At 46.3% G+C, this 10,214-nt stretch overlaps 1 long non-coding RNA gene across 1 annotated transcript in view; it reads left to right on the forward strand.

Annotated features, from left to right (window-relative positions):
* Window positions 1-1,457: 1,457 nt before the first annotated feature.
* LOC140493974 (uncharacterized) overlaps window positions 1,458-10,214 on the forward strand; it is a 23,160-nt gene continuing 14,403 nt past the window's right edge. Inside the window, exons 1-2 of the long non-coding RNA XR_011963817.1 lie at window positions 1,458-1,564; window positions 2,551-2,666. This is a non-coding gene — a long non-coding RNA (uncharacterized lncRNA). The remainder of the gene's footprint in view (window positions 1,565-2,550; window positions 2,667-10,214) is intronic.

A 10,214-nucleotide genomic window follows, 5' to 3' on the forward strand; every position in this document is an offset into this window, starting at 1 on the left:
TCACCCCCACCGCCCTGTGGCCCAACATTTCAACTCTTCCTCCCACTCTGCTGAGGACATGGAGGTCCTGGGCCTCCTTCAGCGCCGCTCGCTCACCACCAGACACCTGGAGGAAGAATGCCTCATCTTCCGCCTCGCAACACTTCAACCCCAGGGCATCAATATGGACTTCAACAGTTTCCTCATTTCCCTTTCCCTCACCTCATCCCAGTTTCAAACTTACAGCTCAGCACTGTCCCCGTGACTTGTCCTGACTTGTCCTACCTGCCTGTCTTCTTTTCCACCTATCCACTCCATCCTCCGACTGCCCCCGACCTATCACCTTCATCCCCTCCCCCATTCACATATTGTACTCTATGCTACTTTCTCCCCACCCCCACCCTCCTCTAGCTTATCTCTCCATGCTTCAGGCTCTCTGCCTTTATTCCTGAAGGGCTTTTGCCCGAAACGTCGATTTTACTACTCCTCGGATGCTGCCTGAACTGCAGTGCTCTTCCAGCACCTCTAATCCAGAATCTGTACCCCACCACATCACTTTGCCCTACAATCGTGGTATCTGGCTGTACACAAAGAGAAGTGGCACAGTCTGTACTGGGATGCCCTGGGGCCCTGAAACACATGGTAAAGACGAAAATCACCAGAGCATTGAGAGCCCCACCACATTGTTTGCATGTTCTATTGTTTTTACTCTGTTCCTGCCTTCCCTTGTTTTTTCTTAATCAGGTTGTTGTTACACACACCTGCCCTCTCGATCCAAGATTCAGGACATTTTCACCACATTACAAGGCATCGACTCCAACCTCCCCTGTCCCTTAGCCTACTGAGTCGCGCCTGAATCAACTCCGCAATTGGGAGGAAGGGGCGGAACAGGAGGACCGAGCAGCAGCCGGTCGTCGAACCAGAGTGAGTGAGGAACGGGGCCAAAGCATTCTCGGAGAGTGAACGCTTCAGGATTGATCATTCTCACTACATAGTGGAGCATTAAGCCTCTCCCATGAATCAATGTGAGATTTTAACGAAACAGTTGAGATGTAAATCTGATAACGTACATTAGGGAGATTTAAACAATCCTTGGATAAACACATGGGTGATTTTGCAAAAGTTTAGGGGGACGAGCTGAGAATAATTCACAGGTCGGCGTGAATAATTCACAGGTCGGTTTACACAACTCGAGTAAGAAACTTATTTTCAAACTCACAGAACGATTGGTAATTTACATACCTGGCTAGTATGGTTAAGTTGGACCGAACAATCTATTTGCATACTAATCCTCTCGATGACTATAACTCGACAGAGCAATTGTTAATGACTCATATTTTCCCCATGATCCTGTGTAGATATGAATATTCTCTATAAACTCACCGATAATCTCAGACGCACGCGCAGTTTGGTTTCTATGTGGAGCATGCGCAGCGTCACATTGATCAGGACACAGAGAGAGCGACATGGAGCTGCTTTCTCCGGCAGCGGCTGCGATCAGCTTCAGAGAGCGGCGCTTAGAGCCGGTGTGTGGGAGCCTCGCTGGGAGAAAGTAGCGGAGAAATTTCACAATTCCTGGATACAGGTTAAAAATAACTCGAAAAAGACCCCCCAGGCCCGGTTTAGGAGGTTGCGGTCTCTGATCAGGGAAGTGGCCCAGTGTCATGGCCGCCATTTGTTTGAGGGAAGAGGGAGCGCGGGCCTGAGGGCCGCCATCTTGAGAAGGTCAAGGTGCAGGAGGGCGGGGCTCTTGGGGTCTGTAGAACAATCAGAGGAAAGGGAAGACCCATTGTTATTGATTAATTCCACGAACACAGCTTCACTGGGTGATCCTGCAGGAATATCCTCTCTCAGTCCTGCTGTGATGTTTCACCCCATCAGAACCAGCAGCTCTCCTCCTCTCTCAGCTCCCCTTCTGTCCTTCCTGCAGCATCTGTCCCCTGGAACATTGAGCTGCCTGTCCTGTCCCTCCCTCAGTTGTTGTTCTGTAATTACCTGTGATATCCCAGTCCCATCTTAGACTACTTCACTAAAGACAGGAATGCACCCGATGAATTTTTCTTAACATCAGCAATTGTTTAATACTCATTTACAGGTTTTTAATTACATCGTTTTTGAAGCATTTACTTCACATTCAATCATTTGCAATGGTGGGATTTGAACCTGTGTCCAGAGAACATTTGCTGAGTTTCTGTATAAATTGTCACACAATAATGCCACTAGGCCATCACTTCACCTGCTCACAGTTTGTATATCCCATTGCAACATGAATCAAAACCCTTTCTTCCTGCACAATTGTTTGATCCGGCACTCTGGTGATGTGACTCAGTACCTCTCCATGTGGTATCCATGTGTGGGTCTAATTGCTGCCTCTGTCAGCGTCTCTCACTCTTGAAGCTACTCCAGATCATGAGCCAACAGAATTCTCCACTCCAGAGAGATGAGGCAGCACAGGTCAGGAATGGAGACCGGGATTTTCCAGATCTCTGTGGGCTCACTGTCATTGTATATGTGTAACCCTCACAGAATCAGTCTAATTTCCCATTCTGCCTATTTCTGTGTCTTCTATAGGTACTCATGGAGTTCCTGACTCAATAGACTTGCCAACTGCTGGTTGGGACAATGGTTGGTCAGCCAGAAAGACGAAGTCAGGGAGGTCGGGAGTCTTCAATAAATCCTGCTGCCAAGTAAGATCATTCCAGTGCACAGAGCAGAAAGTAATTAGGGGGATCCAAACATCAGCTAACAAGACGTGACGTAGAGAAAGTGCTGGAGGGGGAGCACAGTACAAACACGCCCCAGGCTCAATCACCACGCCTGCTGCAAATTTTGTTGTGATGAGACAGCTTCGGGAGTTCCCAGTTATCAGTCAAGGCCTGTGCTTTCTTAGGGAGCATCAGAACAACTGAGGGGAAAGCAGGCCTCCCACGAGAGTGTGGTAATGCTGCCTGGGATCTTTCTGTTCCCTATTCCCTCTCCAACACTGTTTCTATGGCTTGTATTGAGGACCAGTGTCTTCAATCATTCTAACTCCTATAACAGTTCCTATCTCTGTCATCTCCGCCCCTCTCACCAATTATTTCACATATTTGAAACCTACAGTCCAGATGACCATCCATATCGCTGTAACTTGCTTCAGTCTCTACAACATGCCTTGTCTCGATAGTCTCCTCCTCCGATAACTGGAGACATCGAGTCTGTTTCTGTGTGGCATGACTCTTCAGCTGAGATTTCCTAAATGGAATGTGTCGCGTTTGCCTGTGTTTGGCTCATATCCCTTCAAACCTTCTCCTCTCCATGTACCTGCCCGAGTGTCTTTTCCATGTTGTAATTGTACTTGTTTTTACCATTTGCTCTGGCAGTCCATTCTGTCTATGCACCATCCTCTGTGGATAATGTTGCCCCTCAACCCCCTCTTTAAATCCTTGCTCTGTCACCTCACGTTTATGCCTCTAGCTTTGGACTCACCTACCCTTGGAAATTCACCTTAATTTGGCCCTACATGGTTTCATAAATCTTTATAACGTCACCCCATGGCCTCCCCTGCCCAGGAGAAATATAGACGACAATGTTACCTATATCTCCAACTCATGTACTCAATGCTCTGACCAATGAAGACAAGTGTGCCAATTGCCGCTTTCAACACCCTGTCGCCCTGTGATGCCAGTCCAAGGAACAATGTAACTGCATCCCTTGGTCTCTCCCTTTTCTACAACACTGCCCAGGGCCCAACCATTACCCGTGTTAGTCCTCCCTGGTTTGTCTTAACTAAATCCAACACCTGAATTAAAATCCATCTTTCATTCCTTGGCCCACTGGCCCAGTTGATTAACATCCCCTTCGATAACTATATTCCCTGCCCACTCTTCCACTAATCTTGGTATCCATAAACATACTAACAGGGACTCCTATATTTTCACTCAGATTGTTTATGTAAATGGTGTACAACAGTGGTCCCAGCACCAATCCTTACAGCACACTGCTGGTCAGAGACCCCAGTCTGAACAACAACCCTCTTCCACCACGCACTGTCTCCCACTGTCATCCCATTTTGTGTCCAGTTGGCAAGCTCTCCCTGATCCTTTGTGATTTACCCTTACTAACCAATGTATCATGCTACACCCTGAACAAGGGTTTGTTGAAGCCAGAAACAACGTCTGTTGCTCTGCCTTCGTGTATCTTTTTGTTCACATCTTGAGCAAACTCCAGTCCAGTTTGTGGGACATGTTTTCCCAGGCACAAAGCCATGCTGGCTGTCTGTAATCAGGCCTTATCTTTCCAAATGCATGGACGGCCTACCTCTCAGAATGACCCCCAACAACTGACCCGCCCTGATGTCTGCTCATCAGTCTGTCGTTCCCTGGCTTTCTCTTGCAGCCTTTCTTAATTAATGACGCAACATTATAATCATAGTTGGAGTAATACCGCACTGTTCAGTTAACGCTAAGTATACTCTAAAACGGATGTCATCCCACCTGCCTGTTCCTGGATCATATCCCTTCAAACCTTTCCTATTCCTGTACTAATCCAAATATCTTTTGAACATTGTAATTGTCCCCATGTTCACCCCTTCCTTGAGAAGTTCATTCCACACACAACCCACCCTCTGTGTAACAATGTGCCTTTCGTGTCTTTTTTTGATATGTCTCTCCTCTAAACTTAAAAATGTAGTGCCTTGTCTTGAAACTCCCCTGTCCATGGGAAAAGACAACTCCCATTAACTCTATCTATCCTCCTCATGATTTTATAAACTTCTATGAGGTCATCTGTCAACATTCAGATTTCAGTGAAAAACACCAACCTATTCAGCCTTTCTTTATACTGAAGCCTTTTGTACCCAGCCACATCCCAGTAAATCTCCTCCCAACCCTTTCCAGCTTAATAATATCCTTCCTATAACTGGGCGACCAGAACTGGACACAGTATTCCAGAAGAGGACTCACCAATGGCCAGTATAATCTCAATGCGACTTCCCAACTCCTATATCCAAAGGACTGAGCAATGAAAGCAAGTCAGGCCAGCACCTTTTTTTAAACTATCCTCTCTCTCCATGTTGAAAATTCAAAGAATTATGTAGCTGAACCATGAGTTCCCTCTGTTTTACAACACTACTGAAGATCTTGCCATTAATTGGATACAACCTGCACGTGTTTGTTGTACAAAATGCATTACCTCGCGTTTAATCAGATTGAACTCCATCTACAGTTTTTCAGCCATTCACACATTTCATCAGGATCCCTTTGTAACCTCAGAAAACCTTCTTCACTGTCCACAATGCCACCCTCCAGTCGAACAGCCTATCACACATAGCTCTCGATGGTACAAGTATCTCTACTCGGGGCCCTACAATTTCTTCACCAGCTTCCCACAATGTCCTGAGATCCATTTGATCAGGTCCTGAGGATTTATTTACCTTTGTGTTTTAAAACCTCTAGCACCTCCTTTTCTATAATGTGGACTCATTTCAAGACATTGAGTCATAGAGATGTACAGCACAGAAACAGGCCCTTCGGACCAACTCCTGCATGATGTTTCTAGTCACATTTGCCACAATTTTGCCAATATCCCTCTGAACCCTTGCTATTCATACATCCATCCACATGCCTTTTAAATGTATTTCTATCAGCCTCCACTATTGGCTCTGGCAGCTTATTCCATCCACTCTGCGGGAGTCAGTTGTCCTTTAGACCCCTTTGAAAAGTTTCCCTCGCCTGGGGAAATGACCTTGTCTATTGACCCTGTCGATGACCATCATGACTTTAAACCCCTTTTATCGGTTAACTCCTCAGCCTCCCATGTTCAAGTGAAAACAGCCCCAGCCTATTCAGGCTTTTCCCTGAAGCACAAATCCTCCAACCCTGGCAACATCTTTGGTCATTTCTTCTGCACCCTTTCATGTTCCACGACATCCTTCCGATGGCATTGAGACCAGAATTACACACAGTATTCCAATAGTGCCCAGGCCAAACACTGTTTACTTCCCTGAGCGCCCCAGTCTTTATCCACAGTAAGTTCCAAAGTGAAATATTTGTTTTGGATCTTGTAGTTTCACACATCGTTGCCTTCATTGATCATTAAGGAAACCGGGTTTGTCCCGAGCTCTTCTTTTGCTCTTAATGCACTTGTGGAGTCTCTTTGGATTCTCCTAAACCTTCTCTGCCAAAGCTATCTCGTGTCCCCTTTTTACATTCCTGATTTCCATCCTAAGTGTATTTCTCCAGCCCCGATGCTCCTGAAGGGATTCCCTTGAGTCAGCCAGTTATATCTGACATGTGACTCCTTTTTCTTGACCACAGCCTTGAAACTCAGCCACTGTTTCCTAATTCAGTCAGCATTGAGCTGCACACTAACAGGAACATGCTGTCGCTGAACGCTCCTTTTATCTCGGTTTTAAAATATTCCTACTTGCCAGACTTCCCTTTATCTGCAAATAGCCTCCCCAGATCTACTTTAAAAATTAATGTCTAATACTATCTTGCTCCATTGAATAACTTTAACTTGTGGACCAGGCCTGTCCTTTTCCATCGCTATTTTCAAACTAATACAGTTGTGGTAACTTTCCAAAGTGCTCCCCCACTAACACCTCAGTCCCGTTCCCGACCTTGGGGAGGTCAGGTTTAGCCCCATTCTCCAGTTGGGCCACTTACATAATGACTGGGAGTTTTCGGAACACACTTAACAAATTCCTTCTAACCAAATGTTTAACTTAGTAACAATCCCAGTCCAGGTTTGGAACGGTTAAGATCCCCTATCATTACAACCCTATTATTCTAAGAGATATCTGAAATCTCCTGACATATTTGCTCCTCCATCTCCCATTGCCTATCGCTGTAGTCTGACCGCAGAAAACTAATGACCAATTTTTATTTCTCCGTTCCACTAATATCATTTAACTGGGCGATCCTACATGAATCCTCCCTCGAGGTACTGCTGGGATGTTTTCCCCCAATCAAACCCACCAGCTCTCCTCCTGTTTTCCCTCCTGTTCTATCCTTCCTGTAGTATCTGTCTCCGGAACATTGAGCTGCTGCTCCTGTTGCTCCCTCAGCTGTGTTTCTGTAATATCTATGGGATCCCAATCCCATGTTCCCATCCATGCTCTGGGTTCATCTGCCTTATCTGTCTGGCCCTTTGTATTGAAATAACTGCAGTTTAATCCACCAGTTTTCCCTCATTGTCTGCTATGTCCTTGCCCTCCCTTGTCTCCTTATATTGCTCTCTTGAACATTTGTACCAGCCTCAACTTTCTTTCTGACCTTACGACCCTTTGGGGTCACACAGCCCCTGCCAGACGAGTTTAAATCCTCTCGAGCAGCTCCAGAAACGTTCCCCACCAGATGTGGGTCCCCCTCCTGCTCCCAGTTCATGTGTATTCCCCACCCTGTCTACCTGTGCTGACACCTTCAGACATCCAGGGACTTGTCCCTGTGTTCCTCAGTTCTCCAGGAGGACCTACCCTTCATGATGTATATCATTTGTTTATTAGACTTCCCACAGTGCATTACCTCACAGTGATCAGAAGTAAACTCTGTCTGTCATTACTCTGCTCAGTTTATCATCTGATCGATATCAGACTGCAGCCTGAGTCCATCCCCCTCACTGTGGACAACACCCTCACCTTTCAGGTTATCTGCAAACCTACTAATGTTACCTTCTGCTTTCACATCCGAGTGATTAATGTCCATATTGAACAGCAATAGTTCCAGCACAGATCCCTGTGGTACACCCGCTGGGCAAAGGCTTTCAATCCCAAAACCAACCCTCCACCAATTGTGGACCCAATTTACCAATTTACCTTAAATCCAATGGGATCTTCCCTTTTGGACCAGCCTTCCGTGTGGGACCTCGTCAAAGACCTTAATGAACTCCATATAAACCACATCATCTGCACTGCCCTGATCAATATCAGAGGACAGTCGTCGAGCAAATCCAACCAGACAATCCCGAATGAAATTGTGGGGGTATCCGTTTTTGGCGAATACATTGTATAGGTGTTCTTCTTCCTCTTTTTGTAGTTCTGGTGTACTGCAGTGTGTTATTGCCCTTTTGAACAGTGTCTTGATGCAACTTCGTTTGTGTGTGTTGGGGTGGTTGCTTTAGTAGTTTAGGATTTGGTCTGTGTGTGTGGCTTTCCTGTAAACCTTTGTGGTGAATTCTCCGTTAGTTGTTCTCTGTACCATCACGTCTAAGAATGGGATTTGGTTGTCCTTTTCTTCCTCTCTAGTGAATCGGATTCCTGTGATTGTGGCATTGATGATCCGGTGTGTGTTCTCTATTTCTGTGTTTTTAATGATTACAAAGGTGTCATCCATGTATCTGACCCAGAGTTTGGGTTGAATTTGTGGTAAGACTGTTTGTTCTAATCTTTGCATTACCGCTTCTGCTATGAGTCCAGAGATGGGTGAGCCCATGGGGGTGCTGTTGATTTGTTCATATATTTGGTTGTTGAATGTGAAGTGTGTTGTGAGGCCCAGGTCCAGTAGTTTGAGTATGCCGTCTTTGTTGATAGGTTCAACGTCCTGTTGTCTGTTCTGTATGTCCAGCAGGTTGGCTATTGTTTCTCTGGCTAGGGTTTTGTCGATGGAGGTGATCAGTGCCATTACATCTAATGAGTCCATGGTTTCTTCCTTGTCGCTGTGTATATTTCTGATGATGTCCAAGAATTCCTGTGTCGATTGTACAGAGTGTCTGGATCCACTGATAAGGTGTTTCAGTTTCTGCAGTAGTTCTTTAGCCAGTTTGTGTGATGGTGTCCCTGGTAGTGATACTATGAGTCTGAGTGGGATGTCTGGTTTGTGCACTTTAGGTAGTCCATAGAATCTGGGGATGTTGTTGCTTTCAGTTTTCATTCTCTGTAGGTCAAACATGGTTATCTGTCCGTTTTTATTGTAGGTTTCTCAGCGTCTTGTTTATCCTGTTGGTGAGCTGCGGGGTGGGGTCAAACTCCACACAATTTCATCCACAGATGCCTCAGGGAAAGACAGCGGAACGAAGACATGCCACGACCCAAAGGACTAGCCATACTGCCATACATCAACATTTCTGAACTGACAGCCAGACTACTGCGACTACTTGGACTCATAACAGCACACAAACCAACAGCCACTCTCAGACAACAACTCACCAGGACGAAGGACCCGATACCCAACATGAGCAAAACCAATGTCGTGTACAAAATCCCATGCAAGGACTGCACAAAACACTACATAGGACAAACAGGAAGACAACTAACGATCCACATCCATGAACACCAACTAGCCACGAAACGACACGACCAGCCATCCTTAGTAGCCACACACGCAGACGACAAGCAACGTGAGTTCGACTGGGACAACACTACTATTATAGGACAAGCCAAACAGAGAATAGCCAGGGAATTCCTAGAGGCATGGCACTCATCCACAGATTCAATCAATAAGCACATCGACCTGGACCCGATATATCGACCACTGCAGCAGACAGCTGGAACTGACAACCGCAAGCGGCAGATACAAATCACTATAAATGGCAAAGGAAAGATCATAGAAGCGCTTCACAGGAGGCTCCCTGAGGATGTCCCCTAGACAGGGGACGAAACGTCTGCAACACAAATTCCCAACTCTGTGAACAGAACCACAATAATGAGCACCCGAGCTACAGATCTCCTCACAAACTTTGAAGCCCTTTAGACTCTACAAAGCTCCGTCATGAACAAGCCACCATCTCTCTATTTCGTTTGCCTTCGTCAGTGTCTGCAACTCTCGCTGTATCTTCCAGTAACGTTCTTTAGTTACTGCAGGTCTGCCTAGCTCCCCTGATAACTTGTTTCATCCCTTACAGCTCGCTCAATCACTGTAACACCATCTGCTCTGTCTAATCCTCCTCTTTTCCACTGTCTTCCAGGCCAAACGGCGATCCTGTAAGAGAGCAGTGTGGAATGGGATGTTATAAATCTCAGCTGAGGCTTGAAGCCTTCCATTACCTGGGAGTCACAAGGGGAGAGAACCTGAGCGATTGCAGCACAAAGCGGGAGAATATAAATCAGCAGCGAGGGTCAAGGCCGACTGGGACTTGGATTTGGATAAAAAGCAGAGCAGGAGGCTCGAAATCAGCACCGAGTCACAGAGGGAGTGACCGTGTGAGGGAGCAACTTGGAGCAGGAGCTTGAGGCTGACTCACACCTGGGAGAATATAAATCCGCACTGAGGATCGAGGCCTAGTTGTACCCGGGAGTCACAGAGACGGTGACCCTGTGA

This window comes from Chiloscyllium punctatum, chromosome 23 (assembly GCF_047496795.1).
Source record: "Chiloscyllium punctatum isolate Juve2018m chromosome 23, sChiPun1.3, whole genome shotgun sequence".
Classification (NCBI taxonomy): domain Eukaryota; kingdom Metazoa; phylum Chordata; class Chondrichthyes; order Orectolobiformes; family Hemiscylliidae; genus Chiloscyllium; species Chiloscyllium punctatum.